The sequence below is a fragment of the Typopeltis vanoorti genome, chromosome 6 (assembly GCF_054136105.1).
Source record: "Typopeltis vanoorti isolate ZY-2024b chromosome 6, IOZ_Tvanoo_1.0, whole genome shotgun sequence".
Classification (NCBI taxonomy): Eukaryota; Metazoa; Arthropoda; class Arachnida; order Uropygi; family Thelyphonidae; genus Typopeltis; species Typopeltis vanoorti.
In genome coordinates this window covers 102,907,757-102,920,617 of record NC_143554.1, presented here as the reverse complement: position 1 = coordinate 102,920,617, position 12,861 = coordinate 102,907,757, and the positions used below count along the sequence as shown (strand labels likewise).

The window sequence follows — 12,861 nt, the reverse complement described above, 5'->3', positions numbered from 1 at the left end:
GTGCAAATTCGAATTGAAGCATGCAAATATTCATCAGTCAGTCGAGAAGAAAGTTTATTTTTTCTAAAACTCTGGCAGAAAATGCTTGTTCACAAATGTATGTGCTTCCAAATGCGACTATCATCTTAGCGAAACTGATTAATCCTTCAAAATTTTTTGGTAAGCATTGATAAAAATTTTGATATTTTCTAACGAAAATGCGTTCTCTAATGTTTCATTGTGTTGTAATTCCAAAACTTCCATCTGTAGTTGGTTTGGTACGTCATCAATATCGACATTAAAAGGGTTCAAAAATAATCGCATTTCGATGCTATTTTTATGAAAATTCGCTTTGTAAATCTTCAATAATACCAACAAAAGTTTCCTTTCATGTTTGCCATCCAACTGCAGATGCAGATTTGCAACATGTATAATGATGTAGATTTTCTTCCATCATATGTTTCTTCAACAGACATAGTTTGCCTTCAAAAGCTTTTATGTCAGAAAACAGTTCTGCTGTTAATTTACCTTGGCTCTGCAGGTTCAAATTAAATTCATTAAGGTACGTTGTAATATCTACCAGAAATGCAAGAGACATAATCCATTTTTTATCCGATATTTGTGGGACAGTATTTTCGTGTTCCGTCATGAAAATATCTATTTCTACATGTAAATTAAAAAAATCTTTTTAGCACAGCACCTCTGCTTAACCATCTAACAGCAGATTAGTAGATAACGTCCTTATACATGTACTCCGATTCTGTTTCAATTAAAAATTCTTGAAATTGGCGGTGTTTCAAACCATTGCGTCGGATGTAATTTACAGTTGATATCACGATGTCCATAACGTCTTTCAATGATGATTAAATTTTGCAACAGAGTGCTTCCTGATGAAGGATGCAATGGAACACCATTGGATTATCATAACCTAAATTCTGTAATTCCGCACAAATTCAACCTACTACACCTGTGTTAGAGCCACACATATTTCTTCCACCATCGGTTGTCACACTTTTTAATTTTTTCCAGTCCAATTCTAAAGAGTCAATAGTTTTTTACTTTTATGAATAAATCATTGCCAGTTGTAGTACCATTTTTAAACTACACAAACTGGCCAATTCTTCATGAATGTCATTATCGATGCCACGAATAATAATAATTATTATTATTATTATTGTTCCGTGCAACTCCAAGGAGTCGACAGACTCATCAAGGGAGGCCCTAACATCATGTCAAGAACAACTATTCGACATTGACACAGTATCTATCATACCTTGCCTTGAACTCATTCACTGTCGTAGCACCCACAACAGACTCTGGAAGCTTATTCCACTCATTCACCACTCTCCAAGTAAAAAACTTAGCTCTAACACCCTTGTCAACCACGCTCTTTCCCAGCTTACATGCATGGCCCCTAGTCCTCCCACCACCAGTCATATTTTCAAAAATATCTTCTGGATCAATCTTATAGAAACCCTTCAGTAATTTGAATGTCTCAATCATACCCCTCCTTCGCCTATCATCCAATCTCTGCAACCCACAAATCTTCAACCTATTCTCATAAGGTTCGTTCCACAGACCTGCTATCATCTTGGTCACTCGTCTCTGGATCCTCTCCACTTCCTAATGCAATGGAATAAATATCATTAACTATGGCGTAAGTACTTTCATCCATTGCCAGAATGTAACAATCAAATGATTTTGCTTTAAATTTAAGCTGCTCAAATAAATTGGTACTTGTTTCTTCTTCTCGCCTTCTATAAGTCCTGGCAGATAAACTAATATCTTGAAATAACGTCTTCTTTTTCTCGGCATATTTGTTCAATTACAGCTAATAAACATAGTTTAATAAATTCTGAATCTGTATAAGGGTTTCCTTCCTTTTGCAGCCGATTCATTAAGAATACTTTGCTTCTTAAATATGTTCTGCTGAGCAGTCAAAGAAGCTTGTAATTTATTAATTTGATTTTTTTCTAAGTTCACAGTTCAAATCCTTATATTGGCTTTCATGTTCATTCTCGTAATGACGTCTGATATTATATTCTTTCATAACAGCAACACTTTTATGACCAATAAGACAAATGGGCTTACCCCCATTTTCAATAAAGAACTTGCTGTTCCATTCATCATTAAAATTTCCTTCATCTGCAATTTTACGTTTTCTTGAACCCATTTTTGAAATTATTTTTATCAAATATATATCTTCTGAAAATGTCTTCATAAGATGTATATTTCTGAGGATATATAAAAAAAAATATTTATTTTTAGTTGCTGTCATTGATTTATATTAAAAGACAGACCAGGGAATGCGACTGCAAAATGCGCCAAAATATCGGTTGTCGTCGAATGAAATCACCTTTCTCGCTAAGTTTCACGACGATATCACAAAGTATAGGTATAAAATTATTTTTAATTTATTATTCATATTATAAAATGTATTATTCAAAAAAATCAACATACGGGCCACAATGCCATATAAGTATGGTCAACCTTTTATGGGCCGCCAGTTGCCGACCCCTGGTTTAGAATGTTTCTCATCTGTTTATTTTGATTTATTTACTATTATTTTTTTAGTGTCACATCAATTTGTATATTATGATCTAATATAAAATCAAAACTACTTATCCTTCTGTTTTTCTATATTATTTTATTCTAGTTGTACATATGATTAGAGTAATTATTATTCTGCAGTGAATAATTGCTTACTGCATTATTTAAAGGTTTGAGAAATTTAAACTTCAAGTTTCATTTTTTTAGCTATAAAAAAGATGACAGATCTTTAATATATTCATGTATTACTTAATTTGCCAATTTAAAGGTTTTCTAGCTTTATATCTTGGTATTATTACAAAGTCTTTTCTGAAAGATTTTTTGTAACATGATTTTGAATATTAAATCCTAAATGGCTTTAGATGATTTTGCTTAGTTAAAGATTTTGAAGAAAAAAAAAATCTTAAAAAAACTTTGTTTTTTTTTCCAAGCATATTACCTAAAAACTTAACTGTTTTTAACCATTTATATGCATTTTAACTGTTTATTGTCATTAATCAAAATGCACCTGTAGTTTGCTAGCATATTCCAGTTCCATTGTTCCATGCTGGAATGAATCCAACCCATGAAAGTTCTAAGCCTGTACTGTGTTACTATTAGTACCATGAATGGCTGTGGAACAAATCCAGAAATCATGCTGTAGAGATGAAACATAGTATACTTTTTTTTTTTTTTTTCAGGCCTTTAACAAGCAAGGTGGTGATTTTACATAATTTAAAATGTGGAGGTATATATGATTACTGTGGGATTCAAACTTGTAGCCTGTTGGTTAGAGAGTGTGTACACTATCTGCTTACCTGACCAGACAGTTAACGTTGAAAAAGTATTTTCAGTGACATGTTGTAGCTTTCTCTAAGATTTTGAACATCATTTTCAGATGAATACCCTTAAAGAAAGGTATGCACATATATTATGCAATAAAAATTCACTACTTTCTGCTTATCTGTTATTTGTTACTTGACTGATTTTATCAGATCTTACTTTTAGTTATTCCAAAGCTCTGTTACCTCAACTATGTTTTGTTCCCTAGGCCTGCCAGTTTTGCTCAAATACTTGTTCTACTAATTTTCCAGTTTGTTTAAGAGACTGCACCATATTAGTTTTACTTACAAATGTTGAACGTAATAATCTCAAGTTCTTTTCTAATATATACGAGGGTGGTCTGAAAAGTTCTTGGCCTAACAATGAAAAAAGGAATTTATAAATTCAAAATTTTTATTTTTCAACATTACTATTATTACTATTATTACGGGCAACTCCAGGGAGTCATTGGACTCATCGAGGGAGGCCCCAAATCATATTCATCACAACTATTTGACATTCATACAGTATCTATCATACCTCGCCTTAAACTCATTCACTGTCACAGCATCCACCACAGACTCAGGGAGCGCATTCCACTCATTCACTAGTCTAAAAGTAAAGAACCCAGCTCTAACACCTTTACTAACCACACTTTTGCCCAGTTTCCATGGATGTCCCCTAGTCCTCCCACAACCAGCCCTGTACTCAAAAATATCTTCTGAATTAATTTTATAGAAATCCTTCAGTAATTTGAATGTCTCAATCATATCTCCCCTCCTCCGCCTATCAACCAATTTTTGCAACCCACAAATCCTCAACCTGTTCTCATACGGTTCATTCCACAGACCTGCTATCATCTTGGTCACTCGCCTCTGGATCCTCTCCACCTCCTCCCCATCAAGAAGAAATCTAGGTGACCAAATCTGAGCACAGTAGTCTAGATGGGGTCTTATCAAGGCTCGATACAGAGGAACAATAACCTGCTTGTCTCTGCTTGTCATCGTATTCTTCAGCAACCAAGTGATTTGATGAGCTGTTTTGGTCACTTTTGCAATGTGTCCCCTAAATTTCAATTCCTTATCTACCAACACTCCTAAATCTCGTGCCTCATCAATTTCCTGGAGCAGGGTTCCACCAATGCAGTAAACTGCCGCCAATCTTTTCACCCCAAAATGCATAACCTTACATTTTGCCACATTAAACTGACATCCATTCTCCTTAGCCCAGACCTCCAATCTATCCAAATCATCCTGCAAAATTTTGACGTCATCTGCATTCACTATTGCCCTACCCAACTTCGCATCATCCGCAAACAAATGAACTGTTCCTCTCAGATCATTTCCTATATCATTTATGAACAAATTAAACAGCAGTGGTCCAAGAACAGATCCTTGTGGCACACCACTAGTCACAGGCCGTCTTGTGGACTCTACTCCTGAGTAAACCACTCTCTGATATCTCTCCGTCAACCACCCTCCTATCCATCTCACCAACCCTATGTCCATTCCCATATGCTGCAATTTACTGATTAGAATTCCATGTGGAATCCTGTCAAAGGCCTTGGCAAGGTCCAGTAGAATCACCGTAAACCCATTACCCTTATCCAGTTCAGCCGTCACTGTGTTATAATACGTGAGCAAGTTACTGAGGCATGACCTACCCTTCACAAAACCATGCTGTCCCCGATACAGTATCCCATTTTCTTCTATCCAATCTTGTATTTTCCTCTTGACTATTTTCTCTAAGACCTTGACAATGATTCCTGATATGCTAATCGGTCGGTAATTTACTACAGCAGTCTTGGAACCACCTTTATGCAGTGGAACTATTTTCCCCTCTTTCCACCCGCTCAGGACTAACCCAGACCCGAGACTCAAATTAAACAAAATGGTCAAGGGTACTGACAATTCTTTAGCTGCTTCTCGTACAACACGAGCTGGTATACCATCCAATCCCACAGATGTATTGACATTGAGGTTATGCAATAGACTACTCACCTCCACTTCATTAACCACAATTCCCGTATAATCTACTGGTTTATTCGTTTCTGCAATGTCACCACCTGGATGATATACTTTTGCAAAGTGTTCACTCAGTAACTCAACTATCTCAACTGATTCAGTTACCTCCCTACCATTGGCATTCTTTAAAATCAATCTGCCATGTACATTTTTCCTTTTACTTGCTACATATCTAAAAAACTGTTTAGGATTCTCTTTAGCCTGCATGGCCAATGTTCTTTCGTAATCCTTTTTTGCTTTTCTTACCACACTCGTCACCCTTCTGGCCTGTGCTTTATACCGTTCATGTGCCTGCCGGTCACCCTTCTCCTTAAATTCCCTCCATAGTTGTTTCTTTTTTTGCAACTCAAGCTTAATGGTGTTATTCATCCATTTAACCCCTACTTGATTTATTATTCGGACTCTAGGTATACAGTCAGCCATTGCTTCATGCAAGCACTTCTTAACTACCTCCCATGCACTATCAACTTCTAGTCCTTGCAGTTGTACATGCCATGGCACTGAACCAATCAAACTCCTAAGCTTGTCATACTTTCCAGCCCGATAATTCCACATGTACCCTGTCTTAATTGAAAATTCTACACCTTTAGCCACCTCCCAAGTTAAGACCCTATGATCACTCTCACCGATTGGTGGCAATGTGGTCATATTTGTTACAGCCAAATCCTCAGATGTAATTACTAGGTCAAGCACTCTCTGACCCCTAGTATTTTCCATTACATGCTTTCGCAGATAGTTATCCCTTAATAACTGCATAAAATCCAGTTCCTTCCTTCCGTGTGTTCTCTCCTCACTCTAATCAATGTGACCATAGTTGAAATCTCCCATAATAATCACCCTCCTTCCACCCATTTCTTCTATTTGCTTGTGCATACTGTCACCACCATCTTTTCCATCACCTGGTCTATAGCAGCACCCAATTGTATATTTAGTTCTGCTAGCCACAATCTCACACCAAATGGCCTCAAATGTGCTCTTTTCTCTATCCTGCAATTCAACTTCTATTCTCCTTGGCTGGAGCTCATCCGCTATCATCAACAATACTCCTTCCCCCATTTTATTCTCTCTGTCATTCCTGAACACACTATACCCATCACATTCAATCCCACTAGTTATATCATCTACAGTCAGCCATGTTTCACTAATACCTATAACCTGTGGTCTGGAAGTGCCAACCATGGCCAAAAACTCTTCCTTCTTGTTCCTAATACTCCTAGTATTAGTGTACATGAATTTAAGACCCCCATTAGCCCCAACCCTACCTTGATGCCTTATATTAACTATCCCACTCAGATTTGTTGTCCTTATTTGCTCTGGCATATTATATTCATTCTTACATTCAACTGCCTCCATAAGGACTGTATCTCTACTCCCCCCCCCCTAACAAATCTAGTTTCCCTGAGTTTGCACATCCACTACATTCAGCAACACTTTCTCAAGTCTTCTTACACCGTAACCATTCAAATGCAAGCCATCCATCTTATATAGATCCTTTCGCCCATCAAACTCACTCCACACATCCACAAATTCCACACCACTCGTCATACATAACCCACGCATAAAGTCATTTGCAATTATAGCCCTCCTTTTAAACATTTCACTGTCATACCGTGGCAAAAGACTAATCATTCTAACTCTCTCACTCTTTTCTTTTGCTACCTCAAACAATTCATTCAGGTCTTCTATCATTTCCATTTTATCTCCTTTCAAATCATTCGTACCTGCCACAACAATCATTTCTTTCACCCTTTCCTTTTGCTCTCTAATAGACGCAGTTACGTCCTTTATGGTCGCACCAGGTTGGTACGATTTTGTCAAATCCTCTACTAACACACCTCGTACTAACGAGTCTCCATACAGCACTCTATCCTTCATTTTGTTCATGTTCACATTCATACGTCTATTTTTCCTGTCATACCTTTTATTATTGGTTGGTTCATTCAGTCTACTTTTGTTCATGCACTCTAGCTGCTGTTTTGCTCTTTCTATCGCACTATTCAACAACGCGATCTCACTCAATGCATCTATCTCATCTTTTTTGTTCTCTGAGAAACCATTTATACTATCATTCACACTTTCTACATTCACACTCTCACAATTTTCATGTACAACCTTGCCGTTTCCTGTCATATCCCTGTTTCTTTCATTCTGAAGGTTGACAAAAATATCACACTCACGATCCAAAATACACTTCAATTCCGCATTCTCCCTACATTTTCTACACACATTCAATCCTTTATTATCATCTAACCACACAACATACTAACAACATAATCTCGTTAAGACTAATACATTTATTCAAGTGATGCTCCAGCACCATTATCCCATCCCTGTAGCGATTCTCAGTAAGATCTGCAAAATACCCCTCTACAGCTGCAATCACCTCTTGATTCAAAGAAAATGCTGACCAGCGAGGAAGAGTTTTAGTTTTGGGAAGAGACAGAAGTCAGAGGGAGCCAAATCTGGGGAATAGGGTGGATGTTCCAACAATTCATAGGTCAGGTCCCTTAATTTTCCCATTGCCAAAAAAAAACTTGTGTGTGCAGGTGCATTGTCATGATGAAAGATGATTATTTTTCTTCTGCAAACCGGGTCTTTTCTCACAAATTTTTTCATCTAGTCTAGTTAAAAGATTGTAATAATATTCCCCGGTTATTGTTTTACCCTTTACAAGATAATTAATAAACAAAATGCCTTTAGCATTCCAAAACACTGATCCCATGACCTTTCCTGCTGATGGAACCAACTTTGTCGTCTTTGGTGCTGAACAGCCGGCTTCTGTCCGCTGTTTTGACTGCTGTTTGGATTCTGGTGTTTAATGGGGAATCTAATTCTCATCCATAGTAATAAATTGATGCACAAAATCAGTTTTATTCTTGTTAAAATGCTCCAAGCACTGTTCAGAGATTTTCATGCGAGTGCATTTTTGATCTGCTGTGAGCAAGCACGGAAACCATCTTGCACAAAGCTTTTTTCATATGCAATTCTTCATGAAAATTATATCCTGCACATTCTTTTGAAATGCCTATAGAGTCAGCACTTTCACTCACTTTGACTTGGCAGTCATCCAAAATCGTACACTTAATGAATGATTTCTGGTGTTATTACACTTTTTGGATGTCCTTCACGTGTATCATCTTCAAGGCTGGTACGGCCATGTTTAAACTCGGCAGCCCATTTCTTAATTGTTGAAAACGAAGGAGAAGAGTGCCCATAAACTTTTATGAACTTTGAATGAATTTCTTTTGGCGTTAAACCTTCTTTCACAAAGAATTTTATAACTGCATAATACTCAATTTTACCATTTCAAGGGATACAGACAACACTTCTGCTTCAGACAGCTGTATATAACAAACTACTTGATAGAATGACTTGCAATTTCACATGGATGCTTATGACAGATGTACCAACTTAGGAAAAAAAGAATCTTTTCAATAGTGTTGCCATCTATGATTGAGGCCGAGAACCTTTCAGACCACTCTCGTATATTCATTTTGTTGTGGCATGTTGTTCTGCCAATTAATGTTATCTCTTCACTCCATTAGTTTTCCTCAGAATTCTTATATCAGTGGTCACTAAATTAGTAGTTTTATTTCTAACTTAGCTCTCTAATCCATATGTTGTTAGAAATACATATGGATCAGAACATATAGTAAATTGATGCTATCTGTGTGAGCAACAGTTAAGAAAGAGAAGAACCTGTTGATTATCTTTTTGAAGAACTGTAGGCCTTAAACTGGGGCTACTTCAAAGCTATTCCAGAGAACAAAGGTAGATGGAACATGAACCGGAGTATCAGATTTGGTGAGTTAACAGTTGAACTGGTAAATGGTTGTTGAGTGGCTACTCCTGAAGTTATAAGTTTAGCATAAATTAGTGAAGGGGGGGGAATGATCTATGCCAGTTCTGCTGAGCATTACCCATGAGAGTGACTGTGTGTGTAAAGATGCAATGCAGAAACAGTCTTTGTGGGGAAGGTTGTCATCATTCAGCCAAATTGTCCTCTTTTGGACTATTTTTGGGCTTGCATATTATGTCTGTTAATTGTATGAGTTCTTCTGGCCTTGTTTGTCTGTGTTGCAGTATGAAAAACCAGTGTTCTCTTGAGTGAAAATCCTGCCGCCTCCATATCAGACCATTAACTCACCTTCAGTTGAAAAGCCCTTATAAATGTTCTTCACATCCTGGACAGGATTTGAACCCAGGTGTTTCCAACCAGATATATATATTGAAGTGGTAAATCATCCGTTAGAATTTGAAGAAATGTACAGGAAGAGATTCAGTGCAAAATCAGGGTGTAAGGTGCAAGGGTACACAGGTGTATGTTAGCTTCACTTTATTCATTATCTGTTTGGATCACAATATGAAGGAAAATGGCATTGAACCTAATATTAAACTTGGTGATATTAAACTTAGCTCTTTACTTTGTGCAGTCAGTTTACTTTCTGATATTTTAGTGTAGAGACTTGAATTTACTAAGTGGTATAAGTCCTCAGCTCTCTTTAACTGAATTGAATAATTACTATATTAGACTTAGTATGAAAATCGACAGTGAAATGACAAATTTTTAAGATAGGAAGGAACATGGAAAACTTCACAGCGAAAAAAACTGTAGGAAAAAAAAAAGCTCTTTAGGCACAGTTTTTAGTGAAATTATATATAAAAATAGGTAATAAAGTAAGTTAAACTGGAAATGAGAGGAAAGCCATTTAAGTTTAATAATTAATTAAAGAAGAATTATTAATTTGGCATACCTAGGTGCATTTTTTGAAGGTAAACAAGGCATAATACTTGGTACAGGACTTGATAGAGCTGAGATGGTATATGATTACACGTTTGACATAAAAAAAATCTGAATATCTGAGAATAGAAATGCTTATCGGATGGCTGAAAAATAGGAATGAAAACTAAGACAAGAAAATTAATTATGCTAACTACAAGGTCTGCTCGATAAGTCCGTGCAAAGTCTAAAAGATGGTGCACCCAGGACATATCGAGGTTATTTTTAGTTGCTGGCAACTGTTAGAGGATCACATACTAAGTTTCAGTCAGATAGATCTATTACTCTGTGTTTGGCGTTCATTTGAATTGATCAAGTACCGTGATTTGTGAAAAATGAATGAGAAAGAATTTCGTGTAGTGATTAAACATTACTTTTTGAAAGGCAAAACGGCTCAGGAAACCAAAGCTAAACTTGATAAACATTATGGTGAGTCTGCACCTTCGATTAGAATGGTTTATAAGTGGTTTAGTAACTTCGAAGTGGCCATATGAGCACAAGTGACACTGAATGTTCTGGATGTCCTGTTGAGGTCACTACTCTAGAAATTATTGAAAAAATCCATGATATTGTGATGGATGAAGAAGAGTGAAGGTGCGTGAAATTGCTAAGGCTGTGGGCATCTCAAATGACCACATACATAATGTTTTACATGAACATTTACATATGAGAAAACTATCCACAAGATGGGTGCCCCGTTTGCTCGCACTGGATCAAAAGCGTCAACGTGTGTGAACTGTTGCAAAATTGTTCGATTTATGCTACCAAAGTCCTTTCGCATCCCCTTCCCCCACACACACACTCCACACACTCTCCAGATTTGACTCCCTCAGACTACTATCTGTTTCCAAACATGAAAAAATGGCTGTCATGAAAGAGATTTTCATCAAATGATAGGTGATTGCTGAAACAACTGCCTATTTTGAAGAGTTGGACAAATCATACTACATGGAAGGTTCAAAAAACTAGAGCGTTTTAAGGTCTATACACTTAGTTGTTGGACTAAGTGTATAGAGAATATGTTGAAAAATAAAAATTTTGTCCCAAAATAATCGTTTTCTTCATTTTTGCACAGACTTATTGAACAATCCTCATATGAATTTAAAACTACCAAAAATAAGGAATAATAGGAACAACAAAAACCTATTATATACATGGCAAGCCATCAACATTACTGCTTACTGACTGTTTGGTTTTAAAACATCTTCAGATGTAGATCAGAGAAAACTACCTGTGAGCTAGGTTTATGAAATGATGTATTAAGAGGAGTTGGGTTGGTTTGAGAGTATCAGGGAATTTGTTTGATATAAGAGTATTGAGAATTAATTTATTTTGTTTAATTGCCATGAAGGAAAGAGTAGATAGGGTCTTTTTTGTGGCATATTGGGTGATTTTTCTCACTAATGATTCAGAGCAATGTAGTTTGTGTTCATTATTCTTGGAAATTGATAAATATGACCTCGATTTCAGGGATATTTTTGTTGTTGTTGCTGGTGTGTTTTTCTTATTGGCGGAAAGAAAGTAAATAGACTATTTACTTTCACTTTTAGTAATTGTTTTACCAATACAATTCCTGAACTTAAATTTTTTTTTCCAACAAAATATCCAAATCCTTGTATTCATTGCTCTTTCCAAGGCCCACCCTGTTCAATCAACATAACTAGCACTACATCACTTCCCCGTTAATGTGTTAGACCTAATGACCTATTACAGCCAAGTAACTAACTTGGTTTCATATAGACCTAATTAATGTCATGATCATGCATCGAATTCTGTCTGCAAAATCTGCTATGTTTGTCAAAGTGTGTTATCTGACTGGTTTGTCTATATCCGTTTTTGTATTGAATGAAGCTGAGATTCCAGAAGGAATAAGCTTTTGTTTTCCTCATAAGACTGGCTCAGTCACTTTCATTATTTGTATCCACGTCTTTCCAACTGAAGAGCATTATTGATACTAACTCAGCTACAAAGCATATTCTAATATCTTGGATGTCCATTTACCAAGATTAATTGGGATCAAAGAAATGTAAAAGAATTTCATGCTTCATAAACAACAGGACCATTTTTTTTTTTTTTAAGAAAATTATCTAAATATTGCTTTAATGTTGCTATAATGATATAGTACAGGGGTGGTCAGGTTTGTTTCTTTGAAAGCCACATTTGTTTGTGAGCTGCAAGATATTTTCTAAAAATTTTAAGACTTCTCTGTCATGTGATAGAGAAGATACACTGGATTCTTACCCTTAGCATTAAAGGTAAAATTTCCATTTCTTACACTTCATTTGTTTGGTCATTTTAAACAACTGATGATTTTCGACATTAGATTTAGGCTACTAAAGCTAAAAAATGTAACCAGTGTTTTACCATAGAAATTAATTTTAAAACATACTCATCATAGCACAACACCAAAGGGTAATTTGTGGGGTATTGCTGAATACTGGTAAGTGACAATTGCTGTTAATTACATTCTCTTTGGTGTCTGTGACATAGAATAAAATGCTATAGATGGTGTATTTTATTGTCAATTCCAATTTTCTTTTTTTTTTTTTTTTTTTTTTATATTTGTTTGTATTTATGTATATGTATTTTTATCTATTGTATTTTAGGTATGTTATATGTATTGATATGTCTGGGAAAAATATTGCATATATGTCATGAATTTTTGTATTTTATGATAAACACATTAAAAACCAAAATTACCACGAGAGCTGCAGCAAACAACCTCAT

The 12,861-nt window shown here is 35.9% G+C and overlaps 1 protein-coding gene across 2 annotated transcripts in view; it reads left to right on the top strand.

Moving 5' to 3' along the window:
- The window catches only part of LOC150105765 (alpha-1,3-mannosyl-glycoprotein 4-beta-N-acetylglucosaminyltransferase B-like), a 305,129-nt gene that overhangs the window by 140,997 nt on the left and 151,271 nt on the right, over nucleotides 1-12,861 (top strand). The gene's annotated exons all lie outside the window — the stretch shown is intronic.